Below are 14,885 nucleotides of genomic sequence, written 5' to 3' on the forward strand. Positions count from 1 at the left end.
ATTGTCTCAACAGAAGAGCATGTGAATTTACACAGCCAAATTCTTGAGTATGCACATACTAAGTTTTTCTCACCTTCCATGAACAGGCAAAGAATAGAAAAAGTAATACTTGGAAGGTAGTCTAGGCTGGTCATGTGTTCCTCATAGTCCCAATCTAATCTCCACGTGTCTGTGGGGTAATCCACATCTGTGATGGTTGGTCTCTGGAGAGCTGTCGCTGTTTTGCATTCGAAGCCTCTGCTTTTATACTCTTTCCTCACCAGTTCAAATGTTGCATTTCAGTGTCATTGGCTATGGGTCATCTGACTGACCTTTAACACCTTCTCATTGGCTCTGCTCCAAGCCAGCCGCACTTTTTCTGCAAGTAACAACTGGTAATTCTAAAGCTTGTGTTCTCAATCAATTACCAAACCAGTAATCAGCTCAAATCACTCAGGGCAGACACAGACCACAACATTCACAATCCTACATGTTATATCCAACCAAAGAACAGCTCATAAATAACTTCTTTTTAGAAATTATCTCCGATACAGCAGATTGCCTGTAATATCATTGCGTCTACTTTAAAACGTTGATTCAGCTGAGCAAATCCAGTTCACAAAATGGCAACTTCCATTCCTTCAATCTCATAGCAAGAACAAAGACAATTGGTCTGCCTGCTTCCACCGTCCTTGATTCATTCAAATCCACTGATTTGTAGACTGTAGTTCTTTCTGGCCAAGGCAACCCATGATCTGTTCTCACCACTACTATCAAGCAGTAGGTACAGAAGCCTTCATTCCCACACCATCATTTTCAGGGACAGTTATTACCCGACAGTCGCTAGGCTCCTGAACCAGCATGGATAACTGCACCCACCACAACTCTGAACTGACTCCACAACCTATAGACTCACCTTCCAGGAATCTACAGGTCACGTTCTCAGGATTATTCATTTTTTTATTTGCAGTTTGTTTCCTTTTGCACAATGGTCGTTTGTCAATCATTGTTTATGTATAGTTTTTCATAAATTCTGATATATTTCTTTATTTTCCTGTAAATACCTGCAAGAAAATGAATCTCAAGGTACTTTATGCTGAAATATGTGTACTTTGATAATATATTTACTTCAGCTTCGATTTTGAGTACATGAGTGAGGACCAAGAGGCCTCCAGCTTATCACCTTCCATCCTGTTGGCCACAAGATCCAACAATATTGAAACTGCTGACAAATCATGGCAATCAATGTCTATCTATGAGTCAGACTCAGCTCTGTAACACTCTGCAGCTCCATGAGTTAAACTGAGAGATGATGAAGGAAGGGTGATAGATTTCTGAGTCAGTACAGTGAGTGACTGTTTTATAGATGTCCTAGGGTCACACAGATCAAATCCTGTGATCATTTTTAGAAAGAATATGGTTGAGAGCGGTCAGTAAGTTTGCAAGTGAGAATAAAATAACTGATACCATAGACACTAAAGAAGGCTATCGAAAATTACAGAGATCTTCATCAGCAAGGTAAATGGCTGATGAATGGAAAAAGGCATTCAATTTAGGTAAGTCCGAGGTGTTGTGTATTTAATATTTTGGTAATATTGGAGTAATATTGTAAATATATACAATTTAATAATGTAAAATATAAAGTAAATATATTGTAAATATAGAGGGGAGGAGAAGATGGCGATGCAACGCAGCGCGCGCGGCTGCTCCGAAATGATATCGTATTTGTAAGTAGGTACCGTGCACAATCCTGATTTGATGGAGACAGCCGTGAGAAGCACGGAGGAACAACTGGAGAAACTTCTGAAATGCCCGCTTCGCTGCCGCTGCTACTGTGCAATCGAGAATCTCTGGAGGGGAAGGCCCCAAATCCTCGGCTTTGCCTAATGCCTGATGCCGGGGCCGGGGTCAAAGTGCTCGGCAGAGTTGGTGCTCGGTGCTCGGTGTCGGAGGGCTGGTCGGAGGCTCGAAGTTTTCGGATGGACTCAAGAGTCGGCTGTGGTCGGGTGCTTCCAGGGTGCTGCATCAGCAAGTTTGCGGCGCTGGAGGGTAATGGCAGGGAGAGTTTTTCCCTCCTACCGTCTGAGTGAAATGATGGGACTTTCGAGAGACTTTGAGACTTTTTTTTACCATGCCCATGGTCTGTTCTTTATCAAATTACGGTATTGCTTTGCACTGTTGTAACTATATGTTATTATTATGTGGTTTTTGTCAGCCTTTTCAGTCTTGGTTTGTCTTGTGTTTCTGTGATATCATACTGGAGGAACATTGTATCATTTCTTAATGCATGCGTTACTAAATGACAATAAACGAGGACAGCGTGTCCTCATAATCTAATCTAATCCCTGGATACCCCAGTGAATGGGGAGGGGGGTAGTACCTTTGGTGAAGGAGCTTGTTGTCTGCATTCTGAGGCAGCTCACTCACTTTTGATCCCCACCTGCCACTCAGCCCTCACCTGTGGGTCCGAATACCTGTTTTCATGTGACGGCAGCCACTCCGCAGTACACCGCTTCACCAGGTGGGCTAAACTAGATGAGGGTAGCTGGCGGTTCTCAACCCCGGTTAGATGGGCACATGCCTGTCCTAGCATGTGAGGTCAGCTCTGGCGAATGAGATCTATACTGAGATCCAGCGGGCACGAAATCTATCACCAATGGCTAGGAAGGTAATCCAGCAGATCTCTGTGGAGAGCGAATGGCACGACAAGGTACAGACAATGTCATGGGCATCCACTGTAGCCAAGAAAGACCCCCATTAGTGACACTTGTTCATACCACTGGACCCAGACAGTGAGATTTCCCCAGTACAACAGTTTTTCCACTTTAAAAACTCTCCTGCACAGGTTTCCTGTCATAATGGAACCTGATGGACAACGGCAACAGTAAATGTATTGTTTGATTAAGTATCCTTGTTTGTTTAAGTAATTCATTATGGGTTATATTCAGAAATATGGGAATTGCATATTTCATGATGCGACCACGCCTCACTTAAAGTAAAACCAAAGTTAGACTCGCATTCCTGACTCTCTTGTTTTTCTTTCAATTCGTTTTTTATGTTTTGGAGCTACAAAACATAACATGAGGTATTGTATTTTCGAAAGTCAAACCAAGGTGGGATTTCCACAATGAATGTAAGTGTCACGGTGTCTGCTGACAGATGACTGAGGAAGTGTGGATGAATGACACTTACTTCTGATCTCCCGAAGTGCAATACCTCACACTTGCATGGACTGAACTCCTCCTCAAAATTCAAAAGTTTAAATTAAACTTATTATCAAGGTTCTGTAAACAAACTTGAGATCCATTTTCTTGCAGGCACCCACTGGAAAACTGAGAAATACAACAGAATCCATGAAAAGCCAAAGACTGACGAACATCCAATGTGCAAAGGAGCACAAATTGTGCAAATAGTTAAAAAGGTAATCAAATAATTCTGAGAACACAAGGTGCAGAGTCCCTGAAAGTGAGCCCACAGGCTGTGGAGTCAGTTCTGCACTGAGGCGAGTGAAGCTGGTCCAGGAGCCTAGTGGTTGCAGGGCAATATTGCCCCTGAATATGGCAACGTGGGACCTTAGACTACCATTTCTCCGCCCATAACCACAACTGCCCTATGTCCCACTGCATCCTTTGGCAATCTTTTCACTCAGCACCTCAAGCACACTTTCCACACTGGTGTCTACTCTGTCTGCTATTTTGTGCATTTGTGTCCCACAGAATAACAGCAGAGAGCTTGGCACTCTTTGACTCACGGTATAAAAATAAGTTATTGTGCAGGTTGAAATTTTGTCAAATTTTTCTAACACCAAGGGGAAAATTAGACTTATTTTTGTGAATGTGATGAAAAACAAATTCTGTAGAAGCAATAAAATTAAATAATGTAAGTTAGTCTAGTTGCAAAAATAAAATTCATTCTGGAAGGTACATGGGGTCGTGGTTTGTTTTCCGAGCCTCAATGATTAATATGACAAGATATTACAGAACAGACTCAAAAGAAATATAATGACCTGTACTTAGCCTCACTTTCTATTATTGCCAAGAGCCATAACACAGAAGCAGTGGAGGAAAGGGAGGAGATCAAGATAATTCATGACTACCCTTGGCTGTGGGATAAGGGAGCCAACTTGTATTCAGTGGCAGATTAACCACAGCCTGGAATTTGATGGATAATTGCTGCTTGAGAAAGTTGGCTTTGATATAATCGAGAATCACTGATGACATAGGATTTCCTGTCATGTTCTCAGTATCATTTAATATGACCATGCTTTTTTTTGACTTATTATTATTATTTGCTATTTTTGTATTTTCAGTTTGCCTCCTTTCGCACATTGGTTGTTTGTCAGTCATTGTGTGTAGTTGTTCATTGATTCTACTGTATTTCTTTGTTCTACTGTGAATGCTTGCAAGGAAATGAATCTCAGGGTAGTATATGGTGACATGTACATACTTCGAACTTTCAACTTTTTGAACTTTTCCTATCACCCAGGTGGACCACATCCCTGAAACATGACAGGGCCTGGGGCAGAGAGAGGAAGGGAGGGGGTAATATTTCGCTGCGATCGGCACGGCTGCGCCGCGGCAAGCTGTGTGAAGGGTGATATATTTGTGCGACACATAATGAATTGTCACAGGTAATAGTGTTTGGTATGAAGGAGCCATTAGGAGAGCCATTGCAGTAAATGTGTTATCAAACATACTGTCAGGGAAAAGATTACAACATGAAAGCAAACCCATAACCTACGAGCCGACACTGATGAGGAGACGCAATAGGTTTCGCCCCTGCAATAAATTTATCATCTTTGCTTGCAAGCAGATAATTTATCATCCTTATATTTGATCTTGATAAGTCGGGAAGTATTTATTTTGTCATTACGGCAGTGTCTGCCTTCCCTCACAGAATCTGCTTCATTAACTTTCCTTCGGAATGAAAGTATCCCTGTAATTTGTTTTATTTATCCTGCAGGTCACCCGATTTCACGTTGCTAAAATTGGAAATGTCACTGTATGAGAGCTTCTGGGGTGGAATTCTGTGGAGGCTGCTCGGGGGACTATCAAGGTGGCAGACCGTGCTCAGTCGGAGGGGATGCTATGCAAATGTCACCTGAGCTGTGCGCAGGCTTCTGCAGATCAGCATGGAAAGAAGAGCCTACTTAGGAGAAAATTGTATGGAAGATGACATTCTGGAATCTGATCTTACAGTCAATGAATAAAAGATATCAGATTCAGAAATAGAAAGACTGCTTATTATGAAGTAAAGTGTCCTTCTGGCTTCCGAGATATTTTTTGCATATTCACTTTTCAGTCATTGTGGTAAGGTGGTGGCGAGCTCCTATAAAAATGTAAGCCTTTTCATGCCGTGTTCCACTCTCTCGCCCTTTCATTTTCTCTATCTTTCGTCCTCTGTCAATCACGCTCCCTCTTTCTGAAGGAGTTGAGTCTCACAATGATGTGTGAGGTTTTTATTGTTCAATGTTAATTGACATCCAGGTGTCTTGAATGTAATTATAGAACAGAAGCTGATGTGGGCTGCCCTGAGGCAGCAGGAACAGTGATCATAGTAAATATACAGACGCCAACTGTTAAGGGAATGAAATACACTTCTATTTTGAAGGAAATCTGATTAAAACCTTAATTAAGTGCGATGACTAAACCACGCTTTATTGCATATAAAGCAAGTTCCATGGTGAGACCCATTACATATTCACACCTACCTATTGTTCAGTAAATAACAGACGAGGGAGGTGAGTTTGACTGCCCTTGACATTAAGGCAGCATCCAGCCAAATATGGCCCAGAGCAAAGGACTTCAGAGAAAGATTGAATAGGTTAGGACTTTATTCCTTGGAATGTAGAAGATTGAGGGGAAATTTAATAGAGGTATAGAAAATTATGATGGTTATAGATAGGGTAAATGCAAGCAGGCTTTTTCCCACTGAGGTTGGGTGGAACTACGACTAGCGGTCATAGGTTAAGGGTGAAAGGTGAACAATTTAAGGGGAAATTTCTTCACTTAGCGGTTTGTGAGAGTGTGGAATGAGATGCCAGCACAAGAGGTGCATGCAAGCTCAATTTCAACGTTTAAGAGAAGTTTGGATAGCTATATGGACGGTAGGGGTATGGAGGGTTATGGACTGGGTGCAGGTTGATGGGAGTAGGCAGTTTAAATGTTTTACTATGGACTAATTGGGCTAAAGGGACTGTTTCTGTGCTGTATGTTTCTATGACTCTAAAACAATCCTCAGGATGGAATTATAGACCATGAGACCTCAGAGTAGAATTAGGTCATTTAACCCATTGAGTCTGGATGATTGTTTTCCCTTTAACACCATTCTCCTGCCTTCTCCCCATAGTCTTTGACACCCTTCTCATCAAAAACCAATCAACATCTGCTTTAAAATGTACTCAATGACTTGGCCTGTGCAAATTATTCTTTGCACAATGGAAGATGGCTGGAGTTGTCAGAAGCTAAGCATCATCGGCTAGAATGTGGTTATGTGATTTCTTCTGGGGAGTGTCCTTACCCCAGCCACGTTCTGCTACTCCATTCAGTACCTGGCTCCAATGCGAATCAGCCGCATACCCCTGATGGTTGGTCACCATGGTACCCAGCCTTCCTGTGGCGTGGTGATGGGCTGGAGGGTGCTGAGGAGGCCTACTGGGGAAATACACCCCACAGTTCTGCTCACCACACTATAAGAAAGAAATGGTGGCACCCTTGAGGGTGTTCAGGAGATTTACAAGATGTTACTGGAAATAGCTACAAAAATATAGGAAAGACTCAGGTTATTTACATCGGGGAGTTGTAAAACTGTGGAACACACTATTTAAGAAAAACTTACTTCTCTAAACAGGTTTGTAGTTGGTAGAAGATTAAAGAAAGAAAAATATTTTTCAACCCTGGAAAATATGATTCACCCTATAGAGAGGGTTCACATCATGGATGACCTCACTTGGTCCCTCAATATCACGTCCCTGAACAAGAAAACACAGCAGCACCTCCATTTCCTAAGGAGATTGAGACAAATGAGGCTCCTACTTCCCACTTCCACCATCTTAACTGAATATTATAGGAGTACGATTGAGAGCACCCTGACCAGCTGCATCTCCAGCTGGTATGGAAGCAGCCGAGCATTGGACCTGAAGTCCCTACAAAGGACTGTGAGAACAGCGGAGAGGATTAATGGGGCTTCCCTACCATCAATCGAGGACATTTTTCAGGAGTATGTAGAGCCCTTAGTATAATCAAGGATCCTACCCATCCATCCAGCATCCTCTTTGACTTTCTACCATCAGGCAGGAGACTCCGATGCATAAAAACAAGAACAGTCAGGAATTCCCTCAGGCTATTAAACCTGAACTCCCTGCTACAATGCATTCAAAGTGTCACCGATTAATCTGTTATGTACCTTACAATATTTAATTTTATAACCTTACAATATCTATGCATAATTAATCCAGATTTTATGTTTACTTTCCAAAGTTAGTGTGTGTTCTATGTATGTTATGTGTACTACTGTGCTTTACACCCTGGTTTGGAGAAACGTCATCTCGTTTGACGATATACATGTATATAGTTAAATGACAATAAACTTGACTTGACATGATTCAGGATCTCACTGCACGAAAATATTTGGTGGCAGAAACAGTCATCACATCTAAAAAAACAGTTGGATAAGCATTTGAAGCAACGTAACTCATACAGCCTTGGCCAGGGACTAGGAAGGGAGAATTACCTGGCTAGCATGGGTGATATGGGGTGAATGGCCACCTTGTGCATTGAAGATTCAAAGATTCAAAGATTCAAAGATTCAGAAAACTTTATTGTCATTCTAACCGTACATCAGCTCTGCAGGGCAGAATGAGACAGCGTTTCTCAGGGGCAGTGCAATCATAACATAACAAACGCAACACTAAATAATAAAGCTAACAGTAAATAGTAAAACACAACAGCCACATGTCAGTTAAAATCAAGTTATAAGTGCCCAGTGCAAGTTAAAAGTGTCCAAAGCAGAGTCAGGTGGAGCAGCTATTTAGCAGTCCGACTGCCTGTGGGAGGAAGCTGTTTAGTAGCCTTGTGGTTTTAGTTTTGATGCTCCTGTAACGTTTGCCTGATGGCAGAAGAACAAACAGTTCATGGAGAGGGTGTGAGGGGTCTTTAATGATGTACCGTGTCTCCTAGAGGCATTGACTCTGAAAGAGGTCTTGGACAGAAGGTAGGGAGACCCCAATAACCTTCTCTGCTCCCCTAACCACCCTCTGCAAGGCATTTTTGTTGACAGCACTGCAGCTGGAGTACCAGGTTGTGATGCAAAAGGTCAGCACACTCTCAACCACGCCTCTGTAGAATGTAGTTAAGATGTTAGTGGGGAGTGATACTTGTTTAAGCTTCCTCAGAAAGTGCAATCTCTGCTGGGCCCGTTTCACAATCCCACTGGTATTCCTGGACCAGGTGAGGTTGTCCGAGATCTGCACCCCAAGGAACTTGATGTTTTACACTCTCTCCACCGTGGAGCCGCTGATGCTGAGGGGTGTGTGCTCAGGCTGAGACCGTCTGAAATCAACGATCACCTCCTTGGTTTTGGTGACATGAAGCATCAAGTTGTTATCACTGCACCAGCTCTCTAGGTGTTTGACCTCCTCCCTGTACATTGTTTCATCATTTTTGCTGATGAGCCCCACCACTGTGGTATCATCAGCAAATTTAATGATCAGGTTCTCCTTGAATCTGGCTGCACAGTCATGTGTTAGCAGTGTAAACATCAATGGGCTAAGCACACAGCCTTGTGGGGATCCAGTGCTCAGCGTGATGGAGTCAGAGATGTCAATAATGCTCTCATCAAATTGCAGTAACTGACCTAGACTGCTTCTACGACTCCCCACTTCTGCATCACCAAGGAGACGAGCAGTAATGCTGGGTAACTCCTCTGGGTCTAAACACAAGAGATTCTGCAGATGCTGGAAATCCTAGGCAGCACACACAAAATGCTGGAGGAGCTCGGCAGGTGACATGCTGAGTAACTCCAACATTTTGTTTGTATTTCTGCAAGTCTAAGACCTTCCCAGCTTACACAAGTATCATCCTTCCCTCATCAACAACAAGACAACCCCTATGTTAAAAAGTGGAGCAGTTCAAATGTGAGGCGCTCCATATGGCGCGGTATGGTAGTACAGTGGTTAGCGCAATGCTTTACAGTACCAACGACCTAGGTTCAATTCCCACTGCTGCCTATGAGGAGTTTGAATGTTCTCCACTTGACCATGTGGGTTTCCTCTGAGTGATCTGGTTTCCTCCCACAGTCCAAAGACATCCTGGTTGGTAGGTTAATTGGTCATTGTAAATTGTCCACGCTTAGGCTTGGATTACATTGGATTACTGGTGATGTAGTTCGAAGGGCTGGAAGGGCCATTTCTGCACTGTATCTCAATAAATAAATAAATAATCTCCTGTGGACCAAAGTCACAGTAGAATAACGATTAGCACAGCACTTTTGCAGCTATGGACATCAAAGTTCGGAGGTCAAACTCCACCATTGTCTGTAAGGAGTTTGTACCTGTGACCATGTGGGCTTCCTCCTGATGCTCTGGTTTTCTGTCACAGTCCAAAGGCATACTGGTTAGTAGGTTAGTTGGTCATTGTAAATTATCCTGTGATTAGGCTGGGTTTATATCAGGAGTTGCTGGCCAGTGTAGTTGAAGGACGGGAAGGGCTTATTCCAGAATATATCCCTAACTAACTAACATCAGGCAATAAATTTGTTATTAATTGTATTGGCAATGTTACATTAACTAATGAAGAAGATTCTGAGGTGTTGATTTAATTCAGAGGACTTATACATTCAAATACATGCAAGAGTAAGATTGAAAGCTTCAGAGCTAAACCCCTGTGCAAGAATTAATTGTCCATGGTGCACGAGGGTTAGAAATTTGGAACTGGAATAGTATTGGTCTATTATTGTTGCATGTACCGAGATACAGTAAAAAACTTGTCTTGTGTACTGTTCGTACAGATCAGATCCTCACTGAGCTGGTAAATCATAAACACAGGAGATTCTGCAGATGCTGGAAATCTTCAGCAGCACATGCAACGTGCTGGAGGATCTCATCAGGTCAGGCAGAATCTATGGAGAGAGATAAGGAGCTGATGTTTCGGACCGAGTTGCTTTGTCCAAAACAATGTGGCCATTTCACGTGGCCATCTATCAGCTTGAACTCCTTTTCCTCCTCTCACCTTATTCTTTCTCCTTCTTTTCCAGTCCAAAATGTCGGCTGTTTATTGCTCTTTATAGATGCTGCCTGACCTGCAGAGTTACACAAGTACTTTGTGTATGCTGCATTAAGATAGTACAAGGTAAGACAATAATAATAATTTGATTACACTGGAAAACAAAGTTTTTTTGAAATGCTTTTTGGGTGTATCTTGTGGATTTTGGGTGCTGATCATGAAAATCACCATGAAATTTTCCTATCACACACCTTTTTTTTTGGAATCGCCTATATTTCAATTCATAATTCAAGTCAATAAAGATGTTGCCAACAATGTAAGCTGGACAGTTTTCTATCTTGTCCAGGCGTACCTGGGCATGATTTGGGTTGTCATGGCAGCTTTTTATTAATTCTTCAATGTAGAGCCCGAAATCTGTGCTGCTACTCAACACCGGTGCCCAGTCTTCAATACCAATCGGCTGTGCAGGACAATGAAAGAAAACTCCTGAAATTTAGAGGACTTGTTGAAACACATACAGTACAACTACAACTGAAACATCCATGATGAATGAAAAGTTAGTAGGAATGCAGCTTGGATACACCAAGTACTGTTGTTTCATTTGTGAGTGGGACAGCCTTGCTAAAGAGTCTCATTCCATTAGAAATAATTGACCTCTCCATCAGCAGCTGGTTCCAGCGCAGAAAAGTGTGGCACATAAGCCAACTGTAGACCCAACAAAGATATTTTTGCCTCCTCTTCATATAAAACTGGAGCTTATAAAAATTTTTGGAAAGCACTAAATAAGGAAAGTAAATGACTTCGATATTTGAGACAGATGTTTCCCAGAATAACTGGTACCAAGATTAAGGAAGGCGCTTTGTTGGCCCACAAATCAAACAGGTCATCAATGACAGGCAATTCAAAGAACTTCTAGTGGGACTGGAGAAAATCGCGTGGAAGGCATTCAAGGATGTTGTTGAAAATTTTCTTGGTAACTGCACAGCACCAAACTACATGCAGCTGGTTACACCATTTTTCAAGCATACAAAACCAAGAAGTGCAACATGTCACGAAAGATTCTTTTTCTGCATTCCCTGTTAGACTTCCCCCCTGCAAATCTTAGTGCAGTCAGTGATGAGCACAGTGAAAGGTTTCACCAGGACATTGCAGTCATAGGGAAAAAGCATTAGGGCAACAGGAATCCATCAATGCTGGCTGATTATTGTTGGACACTTAAACGAGAAGCCTCAGACACTGAGTACAAATGAATATCATCAACAAAACACTTTTAGCTCAGTTGATGTATTTCAAAGCATCAGCACTGTTATGCAATTAAATACATCACATTCAATGAAAGTTTATTTCTTGTTTCTCCAAATTCCTACATGATACAAGTAGTCTGAAATTATATTTCTGTTCAGCTTCAAGAGATCTAACATAACCACAAAAAAAAGTCTCTGAGGAAGCAACATTTTCGAAAAAATTTGCTGTCCAGTGTCATTGACATTTACGCTTCAGACTGTTCTGCTAATTGTTGATTGCTCATGGCTGCTTGCACTGATGCCTTCTAAATTGTTGTTTGCTATTGTGTTTTCAATTATGATATTGTCCTGTGTTTTATGCTTGGCAATGGACAACAATCAATTCTGGTATGTTTCACATACTGGCAATAAAATGATTCTGATTCTGATAACAAAATGCAGAGTGAAGTGTAACAGCTACAATGTATGTGGACAGGATATATATTTTAAAAACTATCGGATAATGTCAATGTCAAAGTATTCGACTTTTTCACCTGCCCTGGAATTCGTTTAAATATATAGTTAAAGCATGTATCTCACTTTCATTGTGGTATTTGTTTACCATCTTGAACTTCCTCCAACACTGGCTACCTCCATTTCGCATTGTTCAATGATTCCCAGCATTGAAACCTCTAATACTCGAGAACATGCATCTAAGGTGAGAGGAGGAAAGTTCAAAGGAGATGCAACCGGGCAAGATTTTCACACGGAGTGACGGCTGCCTGGAATGCATTGCCAGAGGTGATGGTGGAGGTGGATACGATAGAGTCTCTTAGGTAGGTACATGAATGTGCAGGGAGTGGATAGATACAGCCAAAGTGAAGTCGGAGGGATTAGTTTAATTTCATATCTTTACCTTAATTAGTTTGACACAACATTGTGGGCCGAAAGGCCCGTTCTTGTCCTGTGCTGTTTTATGCTCTCTGTTAACCATGAAAGGAGATCTAGTTGCCCCCACTGCCCTGTTGAAGGAGAGCAATGGGAGCCAGTTGCAACCTAATCACCATGCCAACTGGAGAGAAGAACCTGTAGTGTATGACCCTTGACTCAAGATGATTGGTAATGCAACAACAATAATGGCACACAGTCAAAGATGTCAGAGAGAACTATTCACTGGCTAAAACGACCCTTTATGCAAAGGAAGATAATTGGGGCTGTCAGAAGCCAAACATGACAGCCTAGGACATCTTGGCTGTGATACCATAAAATACAGTGAGTGTACAGTGCAAAAACTGTCCATTCTGCCTAACTGCTGCCAGCTATTGGCTACGCTCCATCTGGACCCCTTCCTACCCCTATTCATTTAATTTCATCTACCTTCAAGGCCAGAGCTAAACAGAAACTTGATAAGTGAGAGCGTGAAAGGTTACTGCAGGTAGTCAGCAGTGTGGAGTTGAGGCTGCAGTTAGGTCGGCCATGATCTGTACAAGATGATCTGAGGCATAGGTCTCTGAACAACCAGAGACTTTCTCCCTGGGTGGAAATGGCTAATATGAGGGAGCATGACTTTAAGGTGATCAGAGGAAAGCATTGGGGGGGGGGGGGCGTGGGCGTCAACATCAGAGGAAGATTCTTACACAGAGAGTGGTGGGTATGTGGAAAGCCCAGCCAGGGATAGTGGTAGAGGCTGATATATCAAGGGCATTTGTTAGATAGACACATGGATGCTCTGTAGGAGGGAAAAGTAAGTTAAAGTGCTGGCACAACACAATGGGCTGAAGGGCCTATACTGTGTTGTACTCTTCTATGTTTAATAGTGTAGTAATCTCAAAGTTCAGAATTCAAAGTACATTTATTATCTAAGTATGTATACATTATACAACCTTGAGATTCGTCTTCTAACAGGCAGCCACGAAATAAAGAAATCCAAAAGAACTGATAAGAAGACAGTTAAAACACCTCAATGCGCAGCGAAGAGGGAAAAAAAAGACAAATCAAATCATGCAAACAATAACTGCAAGCAAATAGCATCTTGAGCGGAAGTCCACAATGAGAGTCCAAGACCCCCAGTTCAGCGCAGAGTGAATGTCATGGAGCAGTGAGCTGATCCAACCCATCCCTTGCCTTGGGCCCCGACACCCTAAACTTTTTAATCTGGCCCGGCATCTAAATCGTCGTCCAGACATCGGATGCAGTTGCTTTGGTACACCCTGCCTGGACCCTACTGCCTCAATTCAGCCTGTACCTGACATTTATACTTTATACTTTATACTTTATTGTCACCAAACAATTGATACTAGAACGTACAATTATCACAGCGATATTTGATTCTGCGCTTCCCACTCCCTGAATTACAAATATTAAATATTAAAAATAGTTAAAATTAGTAAATATTAAAAATTTAATTTATAATTCATAAATCGAAAATAGAAAAATGGAAATTAAGGTAGTGCAAAAAAACCGAGAGGCAGGTCCAGATATTTGGAGGGTACGGCCCAGATCTGGGTCAGGATCCGTTCAGCTGTCTTATCACAGTTGGAAAGAAGCTGTTCCCAAATCTGGCTGTATGAGTCTTCAAGCTCCTGAGCCTTCTCCCAGAGGGAAGAGGGACGAAAAGTGTGTTGGCAGGGTGGGTCGTGTCCTTGATTATCCTGGCAGCACTGCTCCAACAGCATGCGGTGTAAAGTGAGTACAAGGACGGAAGATTGGTTTGTGTGATGTGCTGCGTCGTGTTCACGATCTTCTGCAGCTTCTTCCAGTCTTGGACAGGACAACTTCCATACCAGGTTGTGATGCACCCTAGAAGAATGCCTTCTACGGTGCATCTATAAAAATTAGTGAGGGTTTCTGCTCGGTGCTTAAATTGATTGAACTTCGGGTCTTCCTCACTCTCGGCAATGAGCCCTCTGCCTCAGTTCGCCTGGGTTCTGCCACATTGAATTGCCTCCAAGTCCAAAGGGAAGTTGCAGACTATTGCTTGTGGTGATCATTTACCAGAAAAAAGGTGTGTGATTAACAAAGTATTTAGTTGTTTTCCTTGTTTCACCAACCACCAGGCTGAAGTCGTTGACATTCGCCCACACCATCTTAAACCAGACAGTTTCAGCAGTGAAAAGCTCCTAATTCTTGTGTCTGTATGATTTTGCTTGTAGAACCTATGGACAGAGAAGACATTGCTCCCAAAACCATCTCCCAGAAGGAGATGAGGTTAGGTTTAATCTGTCACTTTCAGTCAAGTGTGCAAAAGGCATCGGTGTATGAAAGACATTAAGCTCAAAGATTCAGCTTCTTTCCCTCCATCATCAGATTTCTGAACAGCCCAGGAACCCATGGAAACTGTCTCGTGATTTGTTTTGGTTGAATTATTTATTCTTTTGTAAATTATAATGATTTTATTTCTCTGCACTGTACTGCTATGACAAAACAACCGATTTCAATTCATGTAACAGGGATAATAAACCTG

Source organism: Mobula birostris, chromosome 11, assembly GCF_030028105.1.
Source record: "Mobula birostris isolate sMobBir1 chromosome 11, sMobBir1.hap1, whole genome shotgun sequence".
Taxonomy (NCBI): domain Eukaryota; kingdom Metazoa; phylum Chordata; class Chondrichthyes; order Myliobatiformes; family Myliobatidae; genus Mobula; species Mobula birostris.